A 26,334-nucleotide genomic window follows, 5' to 3' on the forward strand; every position below is an offset into this window, starting at 1 on the left:
GGGAAACTCAGCAGTATGTCTTTCTTTTTTTTTTTGTTTTGGCCACGCCATGCAGCATGTGGGATCTATTTCCCCCACCAGGGACTGAACCCCCTCCCCCCTATATTGGAAGCATGCAGTCTTAACCACTGGACTGCTGGGCAAGTCCCAACAGTATGTCTTTTTATCTTCTCTGCAGTGAAAGGTTACCAGTGAACCTTTGCAGTCTCTCACTTATTCTTGCTGGTCTAGTCCCAAACAATAACAAAAGTATTACTGGCTCAACAAGGATAAGATGAAAAGTGTACCAAACCAAGTAGTTAAGGCCAGGAAACTCTGTGACATAGAAAATAGAAGGCTGTGGGAAGGTGTCAGAGAAAAGAGGCCTGCTAGAGAGACCAGTGAGCCTTAGACAGTGCCTTCCATCCTGTGGAATACAAATAGAGCACACACACACTTTGACATGCCCCCATGGGTACAATATTTTTAAAGATTTCTTGAGGAAGCACAAAAGCACATATTATACAAAATGAAAACAACCCAAAGTCCAAGCCATTCCCAAAGGCACAATACCCCAAAGTCAATTTCTGGTCAAATGATAACTTGCTGATGTCACAGGGGCACTCCTTGAGCCGAAGTCCTCCGCATGAAGTTGACGACTTCTGTAGAACTGCTGAGATTTTATGAAATTCAAAGCCCTACAGACTAAAGGTTAACCTTATACACCACTAATGCAAATACTATGTATACATAGAGAAACCAAGGCAAAACCATAATACAGATGATGTAAATGGCATTACCCATTTCCCCTAGGAAAAATATTCTTCCCTCTCATTTCTAAAATCTAAAAACACTTGGAGGGAGGTGACACTCATTTGTGATCATGGAAGGGTCTTTTGTTTAATTATTTTTTTAAACCCCTTCATTGAGGTATAAGCAATGACTGATATACAAAAAGATGTATACATGTAATGTATACAATCGAATGAGTCTGGAGATAAGTATACATCCGTAAAGCATCTCCATAATCTATACCATAAACACACCCATCCACTCTGACGTTTCATTCCACCCTCTTTATTATTATTATTAGTATTTGGTAATAGAAACATGACAGAACAAGATTTACCCTCTTAGCCTTTTCAGTACACATCAGTTCCGGGGTCTGGAGGAGATGCACAGGTGCTTGGTTCCTGTGGCTCTGACAGTAAAGCATCTGCCTACAATGCAGGCTACCCGGGTTCAATCCCTGGGTCAGGAAGATCCTCTGTAGAAGGGAAATGGCAATCCACTCCAGAATTCTTGCCTGGAAAATTCCATGGACTAAGGAGCCTGGTGGGCTACAATCCATGGGATTGCAAAGAGTCGGACATGACTGAGCAATTTCAATTTCACATATATCCTGTAGCTCAGTACTCTGACAGCCTACTAGAGGAAAATCTACAACAGGCCTTTCAGCATTCTGGAAAGTGGTTTTTCTGACTGATGGGGGAGGCTGGTACACCAGTGAATCTCCTTAGGATTCATTGAGGTGGGTCCACTGCTGCTCTTTTCCAAAGCTGATAAGAAGTAGTACAGTAGGCTTGCACATGAATAAGGAGAAGCGAAGGAAGCTCAGAAAGCCAACCCTAATAAAAACTGTGAGGTGGCCTGGCTGGCACCACTCAGTAACCCATTTTGTGTGAATCCTGGAGTCAGCATAGTGGACTGGGAGGGCAAATTCAAATCCAGAGGGATGAAGAGACCATTCAAATTGTCCATGAATGCACAGATTTGGCTTATTCTGTCCACTCTTTTTGACAGAGCTGCACACTAAAATTCCATACCTAAAATTCTGCTGGATCTGAGTCCTTGCTTCCTTCCAAGTATTCTAGCAGGTCCTGTGCACCACAAGACACAAAAATCGGACCTCTGCCAATTGGAGATCAAATCTCTGCTCCTTCAGAGTACTTGAGAAAGGGAAGGTGAGAGATGAAGTTCAGCTCCGCTTGCCAACAGACTGCTGACATCAGCAGAGTGACTTAAACCATCTCTAAACAAGGTTTGTAGCTTTAATCCTCATCCCCAGTGATCCTATTGATCACAGAGGATTCGCCCTCAGGGCATATGTATGGGTAAAAAGCTCCTAGAGGATAAGCAGTCACTCATCCTTTTTACTTGTCCTTCAGGTGCTGTTTCCACAAGTTCCTCTTGAGGAAGTTCTCTGCCCAGGTCTGGCTTTGGCCAGGACTTTAGAATCAGCACTTGGAGGGATGGTGAAGATACCCAGGGGACCTGGTATCTCAAAGGGAGCACATTGTAAAGGACACTCAAATAAGGAAAATTAAATTGCTCATGCTGAAAAGGGACGAGAATTTTTTTCTCACCTTTCCTCAAAAACTCTGGAGTATGGTCAGTTCTTTGACTGCTAAATCACTGCAGTCGCGTCTGACTCTGTGTGACCCCACAGACAGCAGCCCACCAGGCTCCCCTGTCCCTGGGATTCTCCAGGCAATAGGCTGCCATTTCTGACTCTCTGCAATGTATGCAAATCTTTTCTGTAGTTAAATAAGCCTCTTGGAAATTTGACAAACCAAGAGTGTTACTTGAGGGATCTGGCAGCAAAAGCAGTGACCAAGAGCCCATAAAGCAACAGGAAAAGGGCAGAAAATATCTCCGGGAAAAAAAAAAAGTGTAAGCAACAGCAGTTCCTTCTCAGAATTCCCTTAGATTATATACTGTGCAACAGTACAGCTGGACAAAGAGCTCCCCTTCCACAACAGCCATTTTTCACAGGTCTAGGCAACACAGAGCAAGGAAGAGACAGCAAAGCCTTCACCTGCAGACAAAATCACAATTCACTTGGGAAAATGGAAAATAATCCTGTTCTCACAATAAATGTCCTAGTTTATACGAAAGCCGTATCTTCTTATAGTATATCCATCAGGGCCCATTGTTAATTTCTGTCCCTCAGCTATGCTAACCCAAAGGAAGGGCACAGGAATGGAGAAAGGAGACAGGAGAAAGAGCCCTGAACCCACAATGCCCACCACAGTCGTCACACCAAAGACCCTTGTCCTCCCCACTGACAGTCTTTCCTTATACTCTCAGAGCCTCCTCCTCATAGCCCTGCTGGGCCCAAATTTCCTGAATTAAGAGAAAGCAAAAGCCTGACATGGAGAAACCATCGGGCCTTTTCCCTCCCCCAATTGAGCTCCCCTTTCCTCTCCCCACTCCAGTAGCAGAGCACCACAAACAATGCATAACTGTCCCTCCACTGTTGTACCAACACAAACTTCTTCCTTGAGAGGGCAGAGAAGGTCCCCCTGAGGCAATGCCACCCCCACCAACAGACAAACCTAAATGGAAGAAGAGCCACCACCAGCCAGCCTTTCTGCTAGAAAGGCTTTCTAGCAGATCCATGGGTGGGAGAGACAGGTACAACCTGGGGGTGCAGCCCTCTCCAGCAAGAGGAATACAAGGGCTTCATCCTCCAGCTGGGGCACCTGATTTGGGAGGTTCCTGGACATCCAGGCTGGTCGGCATATGCCCCGAAGGAAGCAAATGGCCCCGGATTCATGGACAGTTCACTGACTAGACCCACTGGACCTCTGTCTTCCAGCCAATGTGCAGAGTGTGCTCAGTGGAAGAGTGCAGAAAGTGAATGTGGAAAGTTCCAACCACATTCTGACAAACAGAGTCGAGACTCCTCAGGATTCCCAATGTGCCCTCGCTCGGCACAATGGCACAGAATTCTGGCATCAGGCTACCGCCAACTTCTGCCCCGGACTCAACATTTCCCATGCCCCATATGCTGCCATTGCCAATATGCGCCTTCTTTAGGACTTTAGCAAGGCACCTGAGGTGTGTGAGTGTAAAAGGAAGAAGTGTCTGGTTGGCATATCACTAGAACACACCAGCAACAGCAATTCACTTTCATGTGCCTCTTTATGGCCACAGGTAGTCTCAACAGAAGAGTGAGCGGTCTACTCAACCAAGTGCCGTCAACATCAGCGGGCGCCTCCCAGGAGACCCTCTGAGACTACAGCTCTAGGCCACAGTATAGGAGGGGGAAAGGTCACATTTCCTGAGCCACTTTTCACAGCCTAAGGCAGTGCACAGACTGAAGCAGGAGCACAAGAACATCCTTAACAGTGAAGTCCAAAAATTCTGAGGAATGCTGTCACATAGGGTAAAGCCTTCATCATGAAAGTCTCACCTTTGCTTGAAAGGAATCCACTCTCATGTCACACTCAGCGATGTGCACTATTATGTTCAGTCCCCTTGCTACCATGATCCCAGACAGTACCAGGGATTGAGAAATAGGTAGGAGACACTTTTGACCACAGAAAGTCCAATGCACCGTTCACATTGAGGGCCTATGTCCTCCTGTCCAGCTTTCTCCTTGTGCTCTGACAGCAGCTCTACAGAGGGTCACTCTTCCCAGCCCCTTCCCCACCTCTAGGCTTTAGGCAGCCCAACGAAGGTCCGTATGTAGTCAGTCATTCCATCTTTCCTGATCAGGGAACTCCTTCCCACTTTGAGCCTCTAATCTCTGCAGTACTTCTCCTGAAAAGAACCGACAATCAAAAGTGGCCTGAGAACCACTCATGAAACTCATTTAGTTCAAGATTCAATTGGTACAGCTACTATGGAAAACAGTATGAAAGCCCCTCAAAAAATGAAAATGAGAACTACCATCTAGTTCAGCAATCCCACTTGTGGTATGTATCAAAAGGAATACCTCACACCAAGAATTTATAGAACATTAATATTCCCACAAGTGAGTACACATTCACTGAGGTACTGTCTCATGAGGCTAAGTGACATAGCTGGCCTAGGAATGAATTCCTGGGAAAGAACCAGCAAGCCAGATTCCATCTCAAATTCAGAAGACGATTACCTTCTCTTTCCACGAGAGCCCTGATTTGTGAGACTGTCACCAACTGGAGAGTCACCTTCTTGGAATCCTCAACCTTGTGACTTAATTGAAGTGCCAATACACCACAGATTGACCTCTTAAACCATCCATTTAGGTTTTCTTGACCCCTGCCTCCAATGAAGTCAGCCAAGATGACTTTGATGGGCAGTGGGAACAAGTGTGTGTGGAAGGGGAAGCAGGCCTCATGGTTATTCTTAAGTTTCACAATTGTCTTGACTAGGAAATAAGCCAGTTTTGATCATCGTCATGTCACCTGGGGAAGGAACATGGGCTTAGGACAGGTTTTTCTAAGTGTCTCAGGCTTCAGGTTTTCACTGAGTAGGAAGCTATCATGACCCCCATCTTTCACAGCTTTAAAGTAATTTCACCGATTAGAGGGATGAACAAAACATCTTTAAACATGCCCTCTAAAGACTACACACTTTAGTTTCCAGTCGCAAAGAGATGTGGATTTTCTTTTAACCTTTGGTGAATGAAATTCAGGTTCTGTGATGCCACCTTCTGGATAAAACCCGTGCTAATAAAGCAACAGAGGAGCCCGAGGTTTCCATGAAACTAGAGCTTAGAAGTGTCTTGGAATGCACCTTAGAAGAGTTCATATTTCTATTTAGGGTTTCCCCCCACCCCAACTGTGAAAACTCTTCTGCAGATTTTCAACAAATTAACCACTGCCCCGAAAAGAAGTAACTTTACACAGACAGTGAAAGAGAGGAGACCTTTTCAGCACTGCCAGGTAACAAGCACCCTCTTGGTGCCGGAACTTGGTGCTGAGCCACATCAGCTTTGGAATAAGGCATCAGAGATGGCCACACAAGAAAGTGGCTCAGAGCAAGGCAAGGTGTGAGTTGCTGGGCTACCTCTTGGCATCATAGCAGGATTAAAGAGGCTGGTTTCCAAACAGAAGCCCCGTAATATCTGAGGAAATTTGCTGGCCCTGTGAAAGGAAACAAACGTTTGGTTGAAATGGGGGCCTGGACAGGTAGGGAGATGAGCTAAATGAAGCCACAGTGATCTGTTCCCACATTCTGGAAATGGTGTGCTAATCCCTTCAGTACCTCCTGTGTGCTGAGCACTTTACAAAAACCGTGCAAGAGATATCCCTGAGAGCAAGGTGTGATTCCCATTTGGCAAATGTGGAAATTGAGGCTCAAAGATGACAGTAAGAAAGAGTCAGACTCAGACACTAAATGTATTTTTAATGAAACAGGAGGCATTGTCTCAGCAACATCTGCAAGGCAAAAAATAAAAATACCGCGCCCCCCGCCTCCCCCTCCCCGACAAACGGCGGATGAGTAAACATTTAATGAAGTCTTGACCTGCATATTACTTGAATTGGTAGCCTACATCTCCAGGACCCTGCAAAGTAAATGCCCACCCACTTATAGAGGGGATAGACTGGCAGACTATCATGCTCTGCCACTCACTTGGTGTACAGGCCTCATCTTTCTCCCCTTTCCTAAATAGAGCTGGCTTGAAATTACATTCAAATCCATGTTCCCTTACCTGAAAAAAGCAGCACTCTCACAGTCTCTGGATTCCTGAAATTTGTTTTTCACAATCCCGTCCAGTCCAATCTGCTTCTGCCTGGTATTACAAGTGTTTTCCAAAAGGATATAAAGATCAGAACTCTGATGTGAAAATGGCAAGATCAGGCTTTTTGGAAAGGTGACATTCTAATAAATTCAGTATGTCTGTAATAATGGCACTCACGCTGAACTGGAACAAGATGCCACTGACTAGTCAAAGACATCGATTATAAACATAGTGTCTGAGCAGTGCTCAGGGCAGTGATCCTGACAGTGTTGCAAGTTCCTATCTTAGAGACCCAGGGAAGACATTTCAACACCATGTTAAAAAATGTTGCAGCTGATGCGATGGATGCTACCCTCCTCCCAGCATTTGTGGCCCCACAGAACATAAGGTTGCACTTACTCATCTGCCAGGTCTGGACAGCTAATCCAGGGTCCACTCTCTTCTCATTACAGGCCCATCGGCTGGCCAGTACTCGATTTTTCCATCACAGGTCCTGAAGGAAACAGTGATTATACAGGTCTACAAGGAGACTTGCTTACAGATGGACAGCCTAACACAGTTGCAGGAAAATTAGGTAACTTGGAAGCTCGTAACACGAGTGGCTGGGGCAAACTTCCCCTTCCCCTGATCCACAAAACACCAAGGCAGCCAAGGGCCTCAGCTGTCCTAACAACACACGCGATCCCTCAGAGCCTTACTGTCTCGGTTCACGTGGTAAAGAACAGAAAGACCCTCAATGGTTAAAGGTCACCAAAATGGCCAAGATCAACATTTGAAGCAAGCCCTGGCAACGATATATCCACCCCAAACACCCTACAATATAAAGCAGAATCAGCTCCATGGCAGCCGCCACTCACCTGTCAGACTGTCAGGCACCCCCACCCACCCCGCCAAATGCTCCGCCCTTCCCTCACTTTAAGCCGCAAACACGACAAAGCAGTGAGACCACAATTGGGAAGGAGGCTCCAAGACCCACATTTAAACAAAGAACGTCTTCTTCAAGTTTCATCATGCCCGTACAATAATGCCCAACACCAAACCCGGAAGTGCCTGAGAGATCTTCTCCGCCATCTACCTAGGAGCCCGCAGACACGTCTGTCAAAGTGTCCATGAGGACACACTATCTACCCGACTCTCCCACTCACACTGCAGACGGCCAGATACGAATAAAGTTAGTAAAACTTACACTTCCGGGATCTCCAGAAAGGGAGCTGCCATGTTAAATCCTAACCGAGGGAAACGGTCTACGGAAGCCCCCACAGCACAATCCAGACAGTCAAGCGCTTAGGCACGCGCTAGGGCTTCTTCCACAACGTTTCACGCCCCCACCTGCCAACATCGTCATTGGTGGGCCTGCGATGATTGACAGGGAGATTGGCCATTCCTCTCAGGGAGGTCCACTGGTGGGAAACTGTCCATTTGTCAAGGCCCAGCTGACGTCATGAAATCTCTGCTCCTATTCCTTTGTCTTTCTGTATCCGTGTCCATCCCTCAATGCCTAGCTCTACTTCTTAGGCCCTTGCACATACCTCGTGCTTTGTTTCTTGTCATCTTAGACTTTGGAAAGCATGCATGTTCAATTCACCCAGGCCTAGATCAATTCCATCCCCCCTCCAGGAAGCCTTCCAAGTTTTACTCCTTCCAGGCAAAATGTGAGTTCTTCACATGAGATACGGACATGGAGATGTATCACAGCAGAGATGCAGAGGACTTGTTTCTGAGCCCTGGGTTCAGATCGTACTGGGCTGTGCATGGTTTGAGGGAGGTTTGCACTTGGATTTTTTGCAAGTAAGTTCAGGTTGCAGACATTTGGGGAAGACCAGGGAACTCTGACAACAGTCTAACTCTTAGAAACTTGCTAGGATTGGTACCACCCTTTTCAGGAATTTCATATCCTTTCCTGCTTTTCTATCTGTGAAAATCTTGTCCTTCCTACAAGGCCCAGGCATAAATCACTTCCCTAGCTCTTTTCCTGAATTCATGTTCCCACCCCAACCACAAGAGTTATTTCTCCTATTGCTATAGGAAGAAAGTAATGAGGATTTCATATCTCTGCTGCAAATGTCACTAAGCTTCACAGTTATGCAAGATGAGACTGGAAGCCCACTTCTTTCCAGGAAGCCTCTTGCTGAGAGATTTCTGCACCTGCTCTCAATTTGTGAGTTGTACAGACAAGAGGGCACAGTTCCCCTAGGCTTGACTACCTTGAGTGTTTAACTCATCTACACTCTACATGGTGTGTGGACCACATAGCCACTGGGTTCCTTAGCTGGACTGCCTGGTCACAGTGCACAGTGCTCCGAGGAAAGGTGATCTGATGCCAGCACTGTCCTTCCCGTGGGAGAGATCCTTTAGGACGGTATCTGAGGCTGTGTGGTGTGCACAGTGTTATGCAGCAGTCCATGACGTGGCCCTACCCACTGTGATGGCTAATTTTACATGCCACCTTGACTGGTCATGGAGCATCCAAATTAAACATTATTTCCGGTTGTATCTGTGCAGGTGTTTCTGGATGTGATGAGCATTTGAATGGGTGACTTAGTGAAATAGAAGGCCTTCCCCAATGTGGGTAGGCATCATCCAATCCGTTGAGGGTCCAAATGGAACAAAACTCAGAGAAAGGAAGAATTCTTTCCTTTTTTCCCTATCTTGCTGCTTGAGATAGAACCATTCTCCTCGTTTTCTCCTTCTCTTCAACTCAGATTCACACCACCAGCCCCGCCTGGTTCACATGCCTTCAGGCTGGGACTGAATTATACCACTGCCTCTCCTGGTTTTATACGTTGTAGGCAGGAGATTGTGGAATTTCTCAGCCTCCAGAAATAGGGATCTAAACTCAAGATAAACCTCAAGATATATATATATATATATATACCAACTGAGCTATGAAGGTAGCCCATATGTATATAACTTCATATATATATATATATATATATATATATATATATATATATATATATATATATAGCTTCATAGCTCAGTTGGTATAGAATCTGCCTGCAATGCAGGAGACCCAGGTCTGATTCCTGGGTCAGGAAGATGCCCTGGAGAAGGAAATGGCAATGCACTGCAGTATTCCTGCCTGGAGAATCCCATGGGCAGAGGAGCCTAGCGGTCTATAGTCCATGGGGTCACAAGAGTCAGACATGACTTAGTGACTAAACCAACAGACAATATATAGATAGATATATAGGTATAGATAGATATAGATAGATAGATATAAATAGATAGATAGATATAGATATAAAATGTCTCTTATTGGGTCTGTTCCCTTGAATATTTCTGACTGATACACCTGGAACATTGCATCCAGCTGCAGCTGTTAGACTTGGCTTCATAGTCCTCAAATAGAACTCGGAAGAAACAGCAAAATCAAATACATGAAAATTAGTTCCAAACTATGAGTGAGGAAACTAAGATACCAGAAACAAACAGCCAGATTTTGGCACAGAGGGGTTTCTTTTCCACTAGATTAGCTTCTCCTTTGCAAGCCCAGAGAAAGCTTACAGGTGAGCTCTTCTGGAACTGGGGTTGTTAGGTGAGACTCTGATAAAGATCCAGAGGGCAGGAGAGCTGTTGCAGGCCTTGTCCAGTAATCAGTAATGGATGATGAATCCACATGGGGAGGGAAGAAAACTAAGGGTGGGGCCATTGATGTGAATCCTGCCCCAGGATCTGCCAAGTCTTTCCCATGTGTTGCTAGGCTTGTCCCTCTGACTGGCGTCAGCAGATGGATACATGCTGGACCCTCTCAATCCCTGGCATACAATGACCACACCACACAGGTCCTATCTTTCAGATCACCAGTGTCTCTTTGATCTGTGGCCACCATTCATTCTTTTTCATTTTTCTCTTGTCTAACTGTGCAACTTATGGGTTCTTAGTTTTCTGACCAGGGGACCGATCCTGGGCCCACAGCAGTGAAAGCACTGAGTTTTAACCACTGGACCACCAGGAAAGGCCTGCCTTTCATTCTTGTCTCATTGATACCTCATTCCACATTCATGGTCTGTCTGAAGAAAAGCATATCTTCTTACCTACTGTGTATAGTACATGGGCTTGTGGTATGCTCTTGGGATTCATACCACGATTGTTCCTCCTACCAGCTGAATATCCTTCGTTGTTTTGTGCCTCAGTTTCCTAATCAGTCGAGTGAGGATCCTAATAAGAACTCTGTCATCAGGCTGCCATGACCCTTGGTGAGTTCATGACAAGCATTTAGACCAGTGACTAACACACACTAACTAGGACTGTTACCTTATCACCAGGCAGGTCTCTGGTCAAATACAACCTCCTTTCTGGAGACTTTCCCATGCTAGCTCTGCCAACACTCATCTACTTTCTCTGATTCCTTTTCTACTTACCATTAATGTAACATAATCCACATCTTACACCGTGTTGGCCAGTTTGCCAGTTGTTTTGTTCCACAATTATTACTTACATCTATGCTGATGTCTTTGTTGACTTATTAACTTTTGCATGTTTAAATCTGTATGTATTGTTCTTAAAACTTGTAGCACCAGTTTCCAATTCATCAGCTTAGTTGCTCATTTTCTCCTGGTATAATATAGCTCAATATACAGCGCAATACATATGAAGATTCAATAGCACATAAAGGGACACTGAAATAGTACCTTTCATTAGCAGAGCCCCCATGATATTCGATATTCCCCATGAGAATGACATAAACTTCGTTGTCCTCTCATTGGTTTTACCAGAAGGCACAACGCGGGTCGTGCCCTGATTAGAGAAATTGGTAAAAATGTACTGAAGTTTTGGTTGAGTGTATCAGGCCCGTCTGTGAAGAAAAGATGCAGCAGGCTGAAATGTGTGTTGCAGGAGAGTTGACGTGGAACATGGGCAAGAGAGGAGGCAGTTGAAAGGATTAAGGAGGAGCAAGTGCACAGGAGCAGGAATGTGAAAGAATATGGCCTTCTCAGGGAAGAATGCATCTTCTGGCCTCATGGGAGAAGAGTGCAAAAGATAAACGGGAAAAGATAAGAGGCCCATAGCAAGGACACGTGGGTTGGATGTGGTAAACTCCATTAAGATCCAATTTGCTTTTCAAATCTACCATTTGGGTGTCACTGTGCAGAACAGATCAAAACAGAGGGTCAGCAGAAAAAGGGAGACTCATCACCCATCTCTGCCTCACTCCAATATCACGAGAGTCTTGCAGGTGCATGAACCTGCCTTGTCTGCTGCTGCGTGGAATAGGGCTGTGGATGTGGGTGCTAAAGGCCAGGACGACGGCAGAGCCGAACAAGCAGTGTACGCTGCCATCAACCACATGTTGGACCAGGTAAATGCCTTTCTGGGCCACCTGGAGGAGTGGAATGACCACCTCTCTGGCCGCCTCCAAGAGTGCTTGAATCCAACTGGCAGACGCATCTTGAGATCCAGCACCTGCTCAGGGAGGCCCCAAGCGATTGGCAGCCCCTAGTGGAGCCCTCCAAGGGCCCCGGGGCCAGACCTCTACCCTGCCTGCCTGAGCCGGGCTCTAGCCTGAGCCCTCACCACCTGGCTGAGGGCGGCCTGCAGATATCCTCTGGGATCTGCCTGCCTGGGCCTTCCTTCTGGTACTTCCCTTTTGCATGCTTGGAAAGCCCCCACCACCAGGCATCCCCTCCTGGGATCAGGAGTGGGCCTGTGACCCACCCTACTTGCCTATCTCTCCAAATCCTGGATGCTCCTCACTCTGCCCAGGCCATGAGTGTCCCCATTGAACTAAAGTCCATCAGCATGCACGTGCGCCTGTGCGCAGATAAAGTCATTCACGTTCTCAACTTTATATAATATATGCACACCTCCTACAAAAGCTGTCTCCAAAACTTAATCCACCCACGAATGGAATGAAACCGCCTGTTTTCCTGCATTCTGAATTTTAGATTTTCCAACCATCATAGTACATCTTATAGGGAAAAGTCGTGTCTTAATTTCTTTGTTTGAATGTGTTTGAATAATATTTGAGGGCAGACTGAATAACATTTGAATGAAAATGATATCGAATGTTCACTGCACTTCTATAACTTACCTCTGTATATTGCCTGATCAAGACCTTGGCCCATCTATCGGTTGGTCAGTGTGAGAGTGTCCCTAGTAAACCCAGACACGTGCCTAGTTTCTGAACTGATGGCATTCTGGCTGCAGACTGTGCTCTTAACCTGTGAAGTTCAGCCTATATGTGGATGGTCAGTGTCACAGTTGCCACCCTCCTTCTTCCCCTCATTGGATGGGCTCCATGTTGCCACAAACATAGGGCTGGGCCAGGGTATAGAAACTGTGGTGGGTCGTCTTCTGGGACTTGGGTCATTCAGCGAGAGTAGATCTACATCTGGAAGAGTATTGGCTGCCCAAATTTGACCCAGATCACTTGTCCGAATCAGCAGACAAACTCAGACCACACATAGCAGGAACCCGACCTTCATGTTTGTGCCACCGTGGCTGGAGACCAGGATGCAATTGTAGCCTGTGTCCCTAGCCTGTGTCCCTGGGATACAGATAGACGGATAGATGATCGCTGGAGGGATATAGAGACAGGAAAAAAAAAAAAAAGAACGGGGAGGGAGGAGGAAGGCTGATAGGACACCAGCACAGGAAGCAAGGCACAGACTAGCCTGCATTTGCTTGTGTCTGGAGGAGACTTGTTCCCTAGAGTCTTCCAGGATCCTCACAGCCTCTCCAGTCTTATCCACCCTTGCTGCAGGATTCACCAGAATCCCTCATTACCTGAAGAACCATTCCGAATGTCAGGAGATGACCACCAGTCACTCTCAAACTCTTGGCAGAAAGGTGCTTCATGCCTTTCTAGTCTTGGCATACCTGGGGTGGGGAAAAGAACCAGAACAAAAAGCAGAAAAGGAGCCCAGAATGGGCAGACCCCTACTCATCCCTTTTTCCTGTAGGCTTCCTGTCACCCAGTCATTCATCTGCAAGTTGACACCACATTTAAGGAAAAAGGAGGGTAGAAGGAGGCAGGGACCCCCCTGCTCTGAGTGTGTGTGTGTGTGTGTGGTGGTGGGGTTGGGAGAGGAACACTGAGTCTTACAGATTTAAGAGACCCTTGATCTCCACCAAAATAACAGAGTTCTAACAGTGCACACATGGTGCAGGAGTCATGGGGAGGCTACATGCATGTGCCTGTGCAGTGAGACCCTGCTGCTGAGTGCCGGGATAGCCAGTGCTTCACAGAGATCCCCTTTCAGCACCACGTTTATCCCCACAGCAACAGTTCTGAGGGAGACACATACAGCCTGGCCCTGAAACCAGAAACTGCTAGACCTTCTGGACAATCAGAGAAAGAAATGACCATCAAAGCATTGCACCAGAGTCAATAAAGCTGCAGGAGAAGATCACAAAAAGGTGAGGGCACTCAGCATCTCAGGAGGATTACAGCATCCTCAGAAGCAAGAGGTGTTCCTTCTCAGAACTCCCTCAGCTTCTGTTATTGTGCAAGAGTATAAAACATTATAAACAACATTAAATGGTTCACAGAAAGAGCAGAGGTAGCAAAATCATCTCCTGGCAGAGAAGCCCACAATTCACTGGGAAAACGAAATGTGAAGACCTGATCCCAATATTAATGCCTCACCTTGAATAGAGGCCCACATTCACTCACTTCACAAGTATCCATGTGCTTTACTATCTTCTATACCACAGCTATGGCCACCGAATGGTAGTGTGAGGGAACAGGGCCAGGAGACAGGAGAAGGAGCCCCGCACCCACAATGTCCACCACAATTTTCACACCACAACACTTGTCCTCCCCACTGTCAGTCTTTCCTTATACTCTCAGAGCCTCCTGCTCATAGCCCTGCTAGGCCCAAATTTCCCTAATCGAGAGAAAGCAAAAGCCTGAAATGGGGAAACCATTGAACCCTTTCCCTCCCTAATCTGAGCTCCCCTTTCCTCCCCCCAACTCCAGTAGCACAACACCAGAAACAATGCATAACCAGCCCTCCACTGTTGTACCAACAACACCTTCTTCCTTGAGAGTCCAGAGAAGATCCCCTCGAGGCAATGTCACCCCCACCAACAGGAAGACCCAAATGAAAAAGGAAAAGGAGCCAAGCAGAAAGGCTTTCTAGCAGATACACAAGGGGAGAGACAGTTACAGCCTGGGGGTGTAGCCCTCTCCAGCAACAGAAAAACAAGGTCTTCATTCTCCAGCCAGGATGCCTGACTCGGGAGGTTCAGGGACATCCAGGCTCACTGGCGCATGCCCCAAAGGAAACAAATGGCCCCGGATTCAAGCACAGTTCATTGACAAGACCCATGGGACCTCTTTCTTCCAACCAATGTGCAGAGTGTGCTCAGCGGAAGAGTGCAGAAAGCGAACGTGGAAAGTTCCAAGCACATTCCCACACACAGAGCTGAGACACCTCAGGATTCACAATATACCCTTGCTGTGAACAATGACACAGAATTCTTACAGCAGGCTACTGTCAATTTCTGCCCCAGACCCTACATTACCTATGCCATTGGTGGCACAGAAGTCTGATTCAGGCCAGAGCCACCTTAGGCCTGAAACCCCACACTTCCTATGCCCTTTGCACAACAGAAGTCTGACTCAGGCCTCATCTAACTTACCACCCAGTCCCAACATTTCCCATGATCCTTGCTATGGAGAAGTCTGACTTAGGCCAGAGCCAACTAAAGTCCCGAACCCCACATTTCCAATGTCCTTTGCCACAGAAGTCTGGCTTGGGCCAGAGCCACCTTATGCCTGGAACCCCACATTTTCTATGCCCTTTGAGGCACTGAAGTCTTATTCAGGCCAGAGCTAACTTACCACCCAGACCCAACATTTCCCATGTCTGTTGGGGCAGAGAAGTCTGACTCAGATCAGAGCCATTTTATGCTCAGGACCCAACATTTCCCAGGCCCCTTTATAACACCAAGGTCTGCCTCAGGCTAGAGCCAACTTACACCCCAGACCCAATATTTCCCCTGCCCCTTTAGGACACCGACGTCTGACTCAGGTGAGTGCCAACCTAATACCCAGACCCAACTTTCCCCATGCCCCATGGGACACAGAATTCTGACAAGAGGCCACAGATAATTTAGGGCTGGAGCCAACATTCACCATGCCCACATGCTGCCACTGCCACTATGGGCCTTTTTAAAGACATTCCCAAGGCACCTGTGATGTGCTTTGAAGGAACTACTGTCTGACTGGTATATTAGTAGAACATAACAAGAATTGGTTGCTCACTTTCAGTTGTCTCTTTACAGTGCACAGGGAAATCTCAACACGAGAGCTGAGTGTCTACTCAACCAAGTGTAGTCAACATCAGTGGACACCTCCCAGGAGACTCCCTCAGATTACCCTTCTAGGCCACAGTATAGGAGGGGCAATGGCCACATTTCCTGAACTGTTTTTCACAGCCTAAGGCAGTGGACAGACTGAAGCAGGAACATAAGAACTTCTCTAACAGTGACATCTAAAAGTCTGAGGAATGATGTGAAGTAGGATAAAGCCCCCATTATAAAAGTCTCACCTGTGCCAGAAGGCAATCTATTCTCATGTCTCACCCAATCATGTGCATTGCCATCATCAGTCCCCATGCTCTGCTGATCCCAGGCAGGGACAGGGATGTGGAAGGGGAAGAAAACACTTCTTTGAATACAAGAATTCTCATATCTTTCACACCACAGGCCCTTGTCCTTAATCATTATGAGCAGATGCATCCAGTGCCGCTCTTTCCCACCCTCTGTTCACCTGCAACCAGCGGGCCTCTGAAGGAGGGACCATGGTCTATATGCCATATCATCTTTCCTGATCAGAGAGGCTCCTGCCTTGGGGTGATCCTGTAACCTCTATAAGCCTCTCTGTGAAAGAACAAACAATCAAACTGGCTGGCCAATCAGCTGTGAAATCCATTTAGTTCAATATGTATTCTCCCAAATTCTGGGAGGACTTTCCGTATCAATCATTTCCAAAATAGTTAAAGACACACCGTGCCACCCCAGATAGCCATACTGACTGGAAATGAAGAGGAGATGGAGGTGACAGTAACCACCGATTTTCTAAGCAAGAAAATGTTACTTAAGAAGGCTTCATACAGCGCAGTAATTAACATCAGAAGATCGGTCCAGCTAAACCCAGCAATAATGCCCCGATATACCATTGGGGTGGAGTAGTAAAACTTGGAAGACTTCCTGGAGGGGAATGGAATTGATCTAGGCCTGGGTAACTTGAACGTGCATGCTTTCCAAAGTCTAAGATGACAAGAAACAAAGCACAAGGTATGTGCAAGGGCCTAAGAAGTAGAGCTAGGCATTGAGGGATGGACACGGATACAGAAAGACAAAGGAATAGGAGCAGAGATTTCATGACGTCAGCTGGGCCTTGACAAATGGACAGTTTCCCACCAGTGGACCTCCCTGAGAGGAATGGCCAATCTCCCCGTCAATCATCGTAGGCCCACCAATGACGATGTTGGCGGGGGGGGGGGGGGGGCGTGAAACTGTGGAAGAAGCCCTAGCGCGTGCCTAAGCGCTTGACTGTCTGGATTGTGCTGTGGGGGCTTCCGTAGACCGTTTCCCTCGGTTAGGATTTAACATGGCAGCTCCCTTTCTGGAGATCCCGGAAGTGTAAGTTTTACTAACTTTATTCGTATCTGGCCGTCTGCAGTGTGAGTGGGAGAGTCGGGTAGATAGTGTGTCCTCATGGACACTTTGACAGACGTGTCTGCGGGCTCCTAGGTAGATGGCGGAGAAGATCTCTCAGGCACTTCCGGGTTTGGTGTTGGGCATTATTGTACGGGCATGATGAAACTTGAAGAAGACGTTCTTTGTTTAAATGTGGGTCTTGGAGCCTCCTTCCCAATTGTGGTCTCACTGCTTTGTCGTGTTTGCGGCTTAAAGTGAGGGAAGGGCGGAGCATTTGGCGGGGTGGGTGGGGGTGCCTGACAGTCTGACAGGTGAGTGGCGGCTGCCATGGAGCTGATTCTGCTTTATATTGTAGGGTGTTTGGGGTGGATATATCGTTGCCAGGGCTTGCTTCAAATGTTGATCTTGGCCATTTTGGTGACCTTTAACCATTGAGGGTCTTTCTGTTCTTTACCACGTGAACCGAGACAGTAAGGCTCTGAGGGATCCCGTGCGGTGTTAGGACAGCTGACGGCCCTTGGCTGCCTTGGTGTTTTGTGGATCAGGGGAAGGGGAAGTTTGCCCCAGCCACTCGTGTTACGAGCTTCCAAGTTACCTAATTTTCCTGCAACTGTGTTAGGCTGTCCATCTGTAAGCAAGTCTCCTTGTAGACCTGTATAATCACTGTTTCCTTCAGGACCTGTGATGGAAAAATCGAGTACTGGCCAGCCGATGGGCCTGTAATGAGAAGAGAGTGGACCCTGGATTAGCTGTCCAGACCTGGCAGATGAGTAAGTGCAACCTTATGTTCTGTGGGGCCACAAATGCTGGGAGGAGGGTAGCATCCATCGCATCAGCTGCAACATTTTTTAACATGGTGTTGAAATGTCTTCCCTGGGTCTCTAAGATAGGAACTTGCAACACTGTCAGGATCACTGCCCTGAGCACTGCTCAGACACTATGTTTATAATCGATGTCTTTGACTAGTCAGTGGCATCTTGTTCCAGTTCAGCGTGAGTGCCATTATTACAGACATACTGAATTTATTAGAATGTCACCTTTCCAAAAAGCCTGATCTTGCCATTTTCACATCAGAGTTCTGATCTTTATATCCTTTTGGAAAACACTTGTAATACCAGGCAGAAGCAGATTGGACTGGACGGGATTGTGAAAAACAAATTTCAGGAATCCAGAGACTGTGAGAGTGCTGCTTTTTTCAGGTAAGGGAACATGGATTTGAATGTAATTTCAAGCCAGCTCTATTTAGGAAAGGGGAGAAAGATGAGGCCTGTACACCAAGTGAGTGGCAGAGCATGATAGTCTGCCAGTCTATCCCCTCTATAAGTGGGTGGGCATTTACTTTGCAGGGTCCTGGAGATGTAGGCTACCAATTCAAGTAATATGCAGGTCAAGACTTCATTAAATGTTTACTCATCCGCCGTTTGTCGGGGAGGGGGAGGCGGGGGGCGCGGTATTTTTATTTTTTGCCTTGCAGATGTTGCTGAGACAATGCCTCCTGTTTCATTAAAAATACATTTAGTGTCTGAGTCTGACTCTTTCTTACTGTCATCTTTGAGCCTCAATTTCCACATTTGCCAAATGGGAATCACACCTTGCTCTCAGGGATATCTCTTGCACGGTTTTTGTAAAGTGCTCAGCACACAGGAGGTACTGAAGGGATTAGCACACCATTTCCAGAATGTGGGAACAGATCACTGTGGCTTCATTTAGCTCATCTCCCTACCTGTCCAGGCCCCCATTTCAACCAAACGTTTGTTTCCTTTCACAGGGCCAGCAAATTTCCTCAGATATTACGGGGCTTCTGTTTGGAAACCAGCCTCTTTAATCCTGCTATGATGCCAAGAGGTAGCCCAGCAACTCACACCTTGCCTTGCTCTGAGCCACTTTCTTGTGTGGCCATCTCTGATGCCTTATTCCAAAGCTGATGTGGCTCAGCACCAAGTTCCGGCACCAAGAGGGTGCTTGTTACCTGGCAGTGCTGAAAAGGTCTCCTCTCTTTCACTGTCTGTGTAAAGTTACTTCTTTTCGGGGCAGTGGTTAATTTGTTGAAAATCTGCAGAAGAGTTTTCACAGTTGGGGTGGGGGGAAACCCTAAATAGAAATATGAACTCTTCTAAGGTGCATTCCAAGACACTTCTAAGCTCTAGTTTCATGGAAACCTCGGGCTCCTCTGTTGCTTTATTAGCACGGGTTTTATCCAGAAGGTGGCATCACAGAACCTGAATTTCATTCACCAAAGGTTAAAAGAAAATCCACATCTCTTTGCGACTGGAAACTAAAGTGTGTAGTCTTTAGAGGGCATGTTTAAAGATGTTTTGTTCATCCCTCTAATCGGTGAAATTACTTTAAAGCTGTGAAAGATGGGGGTCATGATAGCTTCCTACTCAGTGAAAACCTGAAGCCTGAGACACTTAGAAAAACCTGTCCTAAGCCCATGTTCCTTCCCCAGGTGACATGACGATGATCAAAACTGGCTTATTTCCTAGTCAAGACAATTGTGAAACTTAAGAATAACCATGAGGCCTGCTTCCCCTTCCACACACACTTGTTCCCACTGCCCATCAAAGTCATCTTGGATGACTTCATTGGAGGCAGGGGTCAAGAAAACCTAAATGGATGGTTTAAGAGGTCAATCTGTGGTGTATTGGCACTTCAAAATAAGTCACAAGGTTGAGGATTTCAAGAAGGTGACTCTCCAGTTGGTGACAGTCTCACAAATCAGGGCTCTCGTGGAAAGAGAAGGTAATCGTCTTCTGAATTTGAGATGGAATCTGGCTTGCTGGTTCTTTCCCAGGAATTCATTCCTAGGCCAGCTATGTCACTTAGCCTCATGAGACAGTACCTCAGTGAATGTGTACTCACTTGTGGGAATATTAATGTTCTATAAATTCTTGGTGTGAGGTATTCCTTTTGATACATACCACAAGTGGGATTGCTGAACTAGATGGTAGTTCTCATTTTCATTTTTTGAGGGGCTTTCATACTGTTTTCCATAGTAGCTGTACCAATTGAATCTTGAACTAAATGAGTTTCATGAGTGGTTCTCAGGCCACTTTTGATTGTCGGTTCTTTTCAGGAGAAGTACTGCAGAGATTAGAGGCTCAAAGTGGGAAGGAGTTCCCTGATCAGGAAAGATGGAATGACTGACTACATACGGACCTTCGTTGGGCTGCCTAAAGCCTAGAGGTGGGGAAGGGGCTGGGAAGAGTGACCCTCTGTAGAGCTGCTGTCAGAGCACAAGGAGAAAGCTGGACAGGAGGACATAGGCCCTCAATGTGAACGGTGCATTGGACTTTCTGTGGTCAAAAGTGTCTCCTACCTATTTCTCAATCCCTGGTACTGTCTGGGAACGTTGTAGCAATTGGAATGAAAATCATAATGCACATCGCTGAGTGTGACATGAGAGTGGATTTCTTTCTGGCAAAGGTGAGACTTTCATGATGAAGGCTTTACCCTGTGTGACAGCATTCCTCAGAATTTTGGACTTCACTGTTAAGGATGTTCTTGTGTTCCTGCTTCAGTCTGTGCACTGCCTTAGGCTGTGAAAAGTGGCTCAGGAAATGTGACCTTTCCCCCTCCTATACTGTACCCTAGAGCAGTAGTCTCAGAGGGTCTCCTGGGAGGCTCCCACTGATGTTGACTACACTTGGTTGACTAGACTGCTCAACTCTTCTGTTGAGACTATCTGTGGCCATAAAGAGGCACATGAATGTGAACTGCTGTTGCTGGTGTGTTCTACTGATATACCAACCAGACACTTCTTCCTTTGACACACACCTCAGGTGCCTTGCTAAAGTCCTAAAGAAGGTGCATATTGGCAATGGCAGCATGTGGGGCATGGGAAGTGTTGAGTCTGGGGCAGAATTGGCGGTAGCCTGATGTCAGAATTCTGTGCCATTGTGCCGAGCGAGGGCACATTGGGAATCCTGAGGAGTCCCAACTCTGTCAGAATGTGGTTGGAACTTTCCACATTCACTTTCTGCACTCTTCCACTGAGCACACTCTGCGCATTGGCTGGAAGACAGAGGTCTGATGGGTCTTGTCAGTGAACTGTCCCTGAATCCAGGGCCATTTGCTTGCTTCGGGGCATATGCCGATGAGCCTGGATGTCCAGGAACCTCCCGAGTCAGGTGCCCCAGCTGGAGGATGAAGCCCTTGTATTCCTCTTGCTAGAGAGGGCTGCATTCCCAGGCTGTAGCTCTCTGTCCCACCCGTGTAACTGCTAGAAACTCTTTCTAGCAGAAATATGGCTGGTGGTGGCTCCTCTTCCATTTGGGTTTTCCTGTTGGTGGGGGGTGACATTGCCTCAGGGGGACCTTCTCTGCACTCAAGGAAGAAGTTGGTGTTGGTACAACAGTGGAGGGACAGTTATGCATTGTTTGTCGTGTTGTGCTACTGGAGTGGGGGAGAGGAGAGGGGAGCTCAATTGGGGGAGGGAAAAGGCCTGATGGTTTCTGCATGTCAGGCTTTTGCTTTCTCTTGATTCAGGAAATTTGGGCCCAGCAGGGCTATGAGGAGGAGGCTCTGAGAGTATAAGGAAAGACTGTCAGTGGGGAGGACAAGGGTCTTTGGTGTGACGACTGTGATGGGCATTGTGGGTTCAGGGCTCTTTCTCCTGTCTCCTTTCTCCATTCCTGTGCCCTTCCTTTGGGTTAGCATAGCTGAGGGACAGAAATTAACAATGGACCCTGATGGATATACTATAAGAAGATACAGCTTTTGTATAAACTAGGTCATTTATTATGGGAACAGGATTATTTTCCATTTTCCCAAGTGAATTGTGATTTTGTCTGCAGGTGAAGGCTTTGCTGTCTCTTCCTTGCTCTGTGTTGCCTAGACCTGTGAAAAATGGCTGTTGTGGAGAGGGAGCTCTTTGTCCAGCTGAACTGTTGCACAGTATATAATCCAAGGGAGTTCTGAGAAGGAACTGCTGTTGCTTACACTTTTCTTTTTTTTCCCGGAGATATTTTCTGCTCTTTTCCTGTTGCTTTATGGGCTCTTGGTCTCTGCTTTTGCTGCCAGATCCCTGAAGGAACACTCTTAGTTTGTCAAATTACCAAGAGGCTTATTTAACTTACAGAAAAGATTTGCATACATTGCAGAGAGTCAGAAATGGCAGCTTATTACCTGGAGAATCCCAGGGACAGAGGAGCCTGGTGGACTGCTGTCTGTGGGGTCGCACAGACTCAGACGCGACTGCAGTGATTTAGCAGAGTCAGACAAAGAACTGACCATACTCCAGAGTTTTTGAGGAAAGGTGAGAAAGAAGTCCTCATTCCTTTTCAGCATGAGCAATTTAATTTTCCTTATTTGAGTGTCCCTTACAATGTGCTCCCCGTGAGATACCAGGTCCCCTGGGTATCTTCACCGTCCCTCCAAGTGCTGATTCTAAAGTCCTGGCCAAAGCCAGACCTGGGCAGAGAACTTCCTCAAGAGGAACTTGTGGAAACAGCACCTGAAGGACAAGTAAAAAGGATGAGTGACTGCTTATCCTCTAGGAGCTTTTTACCCATACATATGTCCTCAGGGCGAATCCTCTGTGATCAATAGGATCACTGGGGATGAGGATTAAAGCTACAAACCTTGTTTAGAGATGGTTTAAGTCGCTCTGCTGATGTCAGCAGTCTGTTGGCAAGCGGAGCTGAACTTCATCTCTCACCTTCCCTTTCTCAAGTACTCTGAAGGAGCAGAGATTTGATCTCCAATTGGCAGAGGTCCGATTTCTGTGTCTTGTGGTGCACAGGACCTGCTAGAATACTTGGAAGGAGACAAGGACTCAGATCCAGCAGAATTTTAGGTATGGAATTTTAGTGTGCAGCTCTGTCAAAAAGAGTGGACAGAATAAGCCAAATCTGTGCATTCATGGACAATGTGAATGGTCTCTTCATCCCTCTGGATTTGAATTTGCCCTCCCAGTCCACTATGCTGACTCCAGGATTCACACAAAATGGGTTACTGAGTGGTGCCAGCCAGGCCACCTCACAGTTTTTATTAGGGTTGGCTTTCTGAGCTTCCTTCGCTTCTCCTTATTTATGTGCAAGCCTACTGTACTACTTCTTATCAGCTTTGGAAAAGAGCAGCAGTGGACCCACCTCAATGAATCCTAAGGAGATTCACTGGTTTACCCAGCCTCTCCCCATCAGTCAGACAAAGCACCTTCCAGAATGCTGAAAGTCCTGTTGTAGATTTTCCTCTAGTAGTTTGTCAGAGTACTGAGCTACAGGATATAGGATGTAGTTAAAGCCAGGAACCAAGCACCTGTGCATCTCCTCCAGGCCCTGGAACTGATGTGTCCTGAAAAGGCTAAGAGGGTAGATCTTGTTCTGTCATGTTTCTATTACCAAATACTAATAATAATAAATTATGAAGGTGGAATGAAACTTCAGAGTGGATGGGTGTGTTTATGGTATAGATTATGGAGATGCTTTATGGATGTATACTTATCTCCAGACCCATTCGATTGTATACATTACCTGTGTGCATCTTTTTGTGTGTTAGGCATTGCTAATACCTCAATAAAGGGGTTTAAAAAAATTTAAAAAAAAAGACCCTTCCATGATCACAAATGAGTGTCACCTCCCTCCAAGTGTTTTTAGATTTTAGAACTGACAGGGAAGAATGTTTCTCCTTGGGGAAATGGGTAATGCCATTTACAGCTTCTGTATTATGGTTTTGCCTTGGTTTCTCTATGTATACATAGTATTTGCATTAGTGGTGTATAAGGTTAACCTTTAGTCCATAGGATTTTGAATTTCATAGAATCACAGCAGTTCTACAGAAGTCGTCAACTTCATGAGGAGGACTTCGGTTCGAGGATTGGCCTTGTGACATCAGCGAGTTGTCATTTGACCAGAAATTGACTTTGGGGCCTTTGGGAATGGCTTGGACTTTGGGTTGTTTTCATTTTGTATAATATGTGCTTTTGTGCTTCCTCAAGAAATCTTTAAAAATATTGTACCCATGGGGGCATGTCAAAGCGTGTGTGTACTGTATTTGTATTCCACAGGATGGAAGGCACTGTGTCAGGCTCACTGGTTTCTCTAGCAGGCCTCTATTCTCTGAAACCTTCCCACAGCCTTCTATTTTCTGTGTCACTGAGTTTCCTGGCCATAGCTACTTGGTTTGGTATACTTTTCATCTTATGCTAGTTGAGCCAGTAATATTTTTGTTATAGTTTGGGACTAGACCCCCAAGAATGAGTGAGAGCCTGGTAACCTTCCACTGCAGAGAATATAAAAAGACATACTGTTGGGACTTGCCCAGCAGTCCAGTGGTTAAGCCTCCATGCTTCCAATAGGGAAGGGGGTCAGTCTCTGGTGGGGGAACTAAGATCCCACATGCTGCATGGCATGGCCAAAAAAAAAAAAAAGGAAAAGAAAGAAGCAGGACATACTGCTGAGTTTCCCTGAGCTAACCTCATTTCTGTGTCTTTAAAATGTATTCGTTGCTTAAGTTTCTTGTATTTTGTTGAATACGTGTGTTCTTCCAATAAGATTCATTTGCTCCAGAAGATCTCACTTGTATGTTTTTATTATTCACAATGAACACCAGCATGACCAAGGAAGCTGAGGCTCTGTCACGTGCATTGTCACCTGAACTGGGGCGGAGCTCTAAGCTCTGGTGTCTGATGCATTAAGAACAGGAGCTGGTGGCAAGGGGATGGGGTCTCCAGGCCATGCTAAAAGTTCCCCTCTTTGTTAAGCTCGCCCCTTTGTCTAGGGAAGTATTCCCCTTAAAGCTAGTCACTCAGTCATGTCCGACTCTGTGCGACCCCATGGACTGTAGCCCGCCAGGCTCCTCTGTGTATGGGATTCTCCAGGCAAGAATACTGGAGTGGGTTGCCATTCCCTTCTCCAGGGGATCTTCCCACCCCAGGGATCGAACCCTGGCCTCCTACATTACAGGCAGATTCTTTACCATCCGAGCCACCTGGGGACCCCGATCCCCTAAAGGTAGCAGGTAATCTAATACTTCCCTATGAGAAGGGATCCTTTTAGCCACTTCATGAAGGCCATGAATGCATATTTGGGGATCGTGGAGAAATTTTCTGATATTCCCAAGGGCAAGGAGAAGTAGGGTGACCGGCATGGTTTTATAGAAGATTAGTTCAGAAGTCAGTAGGACCAAACTAGAAGCAGCAAGCACACAGTTAATTCCTGCTGAGCCTGCATTACAATCTCGGTCCCTTGTGCCTGAGACATCTTTTATTACACCACACCACTAGGTCTTCTAAAGACTTTGTATTAGCAGATTAGCTAAGTGGGTAGAATTTTTGGCATTGTTTACTCTTTAAACATATCAATACACTTTACAGTTCTAACTGGAATTAGACATGCAATTAACAAAAATTGCATGTCTTACGTATGACTTACCATTCAGCAGGGACTTCCCCGGTGGTCCAGTGGCTGAGACTCCATGCTTCCAATGCAGGGGGCCCAAGTTCAATCCCTGTTTGGGAAACTAGATTCCAGATGCCACAACTAATATCCAGTGCAGCCAAATTAATTAATATTAAAAAAATAGAAAAAAAACCCCATTTTCCCAGCAAATAGCCTTACTGTGGTCAGTAACTCCCGCCCACTCCCACTGGAAAGGAGAGTAAGACTGGCAGTCTCTTCTGCCTGTAGATCTTCAGGGTGGCTGGGTGCCTTGCTCTTCCTGGCATTTCATGAATATCTTGGGCTGAAGGTAGCAGCAATTCTGTTCTTACCATTCTGTCTAGAGGGCCCCAAGCTTCAGTGTCTCATTTCCTGCCCGAGAGGTTCATCAGGATGCAGAGCTCAGATCACTTCTCTTTTTCTCTAATTGCAGCTGGAACTTTATATCCCTTTGATTATGCTCTCCTGCTACAGAATGGGTCTCACATAAGACTGGAAGCCATCTCCCATTGGCCCTATTTCAGGTCAGTGGGTGTGATTTTACCTGAGGCATTTGCATTTAGACTGCCAAACATCGGGAAATCCCACTACCATTCTGATCTTGATTGACACGCCAAGCCTTTGCGGAAGCGCTTTCCCTGGAGGCGGGCCCGAGGGCGGGGGTGGGCGGGGCCGTGAGCCCTACCGGGGCCTGCGCAGTCTCGGCCCTCAAGAGCAGATGGTTGCTAGTGCGCAGGCGCAATATGGAGGCGGAGTTGGGCTGGAGGGGCGGGAGAAGCGGGTTGGGGGAGGGGCGGAGCTAATAGTCATAAGGAGGCGGGATCAGAAACGAGGGGCGGGGCCAAGGTTTCCCCAGGCGGCGGTGGGTGAAGGGTAGCGGCCAGGGGCCAAGGGCCAGGGGCCAGGGGA

At 46.7% G+C, this 26,334-nt stretch overlaps 2 long non-coding RNA genes across 6 annotated transcripts; one reads left to right on the forward strand and one right to left on the reverse strand.

Moving 5' to 3' along the window:
• Window positions 1-5,032: 5,032 nt before the first annotated feature.
• Window positions 5,033-26,067, reverse strand: LOC122689647. Of its 4 annotated transcripts, XR_006339868.1 has the most exons (5): window positions 25,758-26,058; window positions 25,420-25,527; window positions 6,833-6,926; window positions 6,404-6,484; window positions 5,033-5,834 (listed from the first exon to the last, which is right to left on the reverse strand). It is a non-coding gene; the product is annotated as an uncharacterized LOC122689647 (long non-coding RNA). The 4 variants fall into 4 exon arrangements; XR_006339866.1 differs by having other exon boundaries at window positions 25,420-26,067; XR_006339869.1 differs by lacking the exons at window positions 5,033-5,834; window positions 6,404-6,484; window positions 6,833-6,926 and adding exons at window positions 21,864-22,502; window positions 22,630-22,804 and having other exon boundaries at window positions 25,420-26,058.
• Window positions 16,909-20,194, forward strand: LOC122689648. 2 transcript variants are annotated; one of them, XR_006339870.1, is made up of 4 exons: window positions 16,909-17,029; window positions 17,724-17,817; window positions 18,166-18,246; window positions 18,816-20,194. It is a non-coding gene; the product is annotated as an uncharacterized LOC122689648 (long non-coding RNA). The 2 variants fall into 2 exon arrangements; XR_006339871.1 differs by lacking the exon at window positions 16,909-17,029 and adding an exon at window positions 17,036-17,239.
• Window positions 26,068-26,334: the final 267 nt, after the last annotated feature.

This window comes from Cervus elaphus, chromosome X, assembly GCF_910594005.1.
Source record: "Cervus elaphus chromosome X, mCerEla1.1, whole genome shotgun sequence".
NCBI lineage: Eukaryota > Metazoa > Chordata > Mammalia > Artiodactyla > Cervidae > Cervus > Cervus elaphus.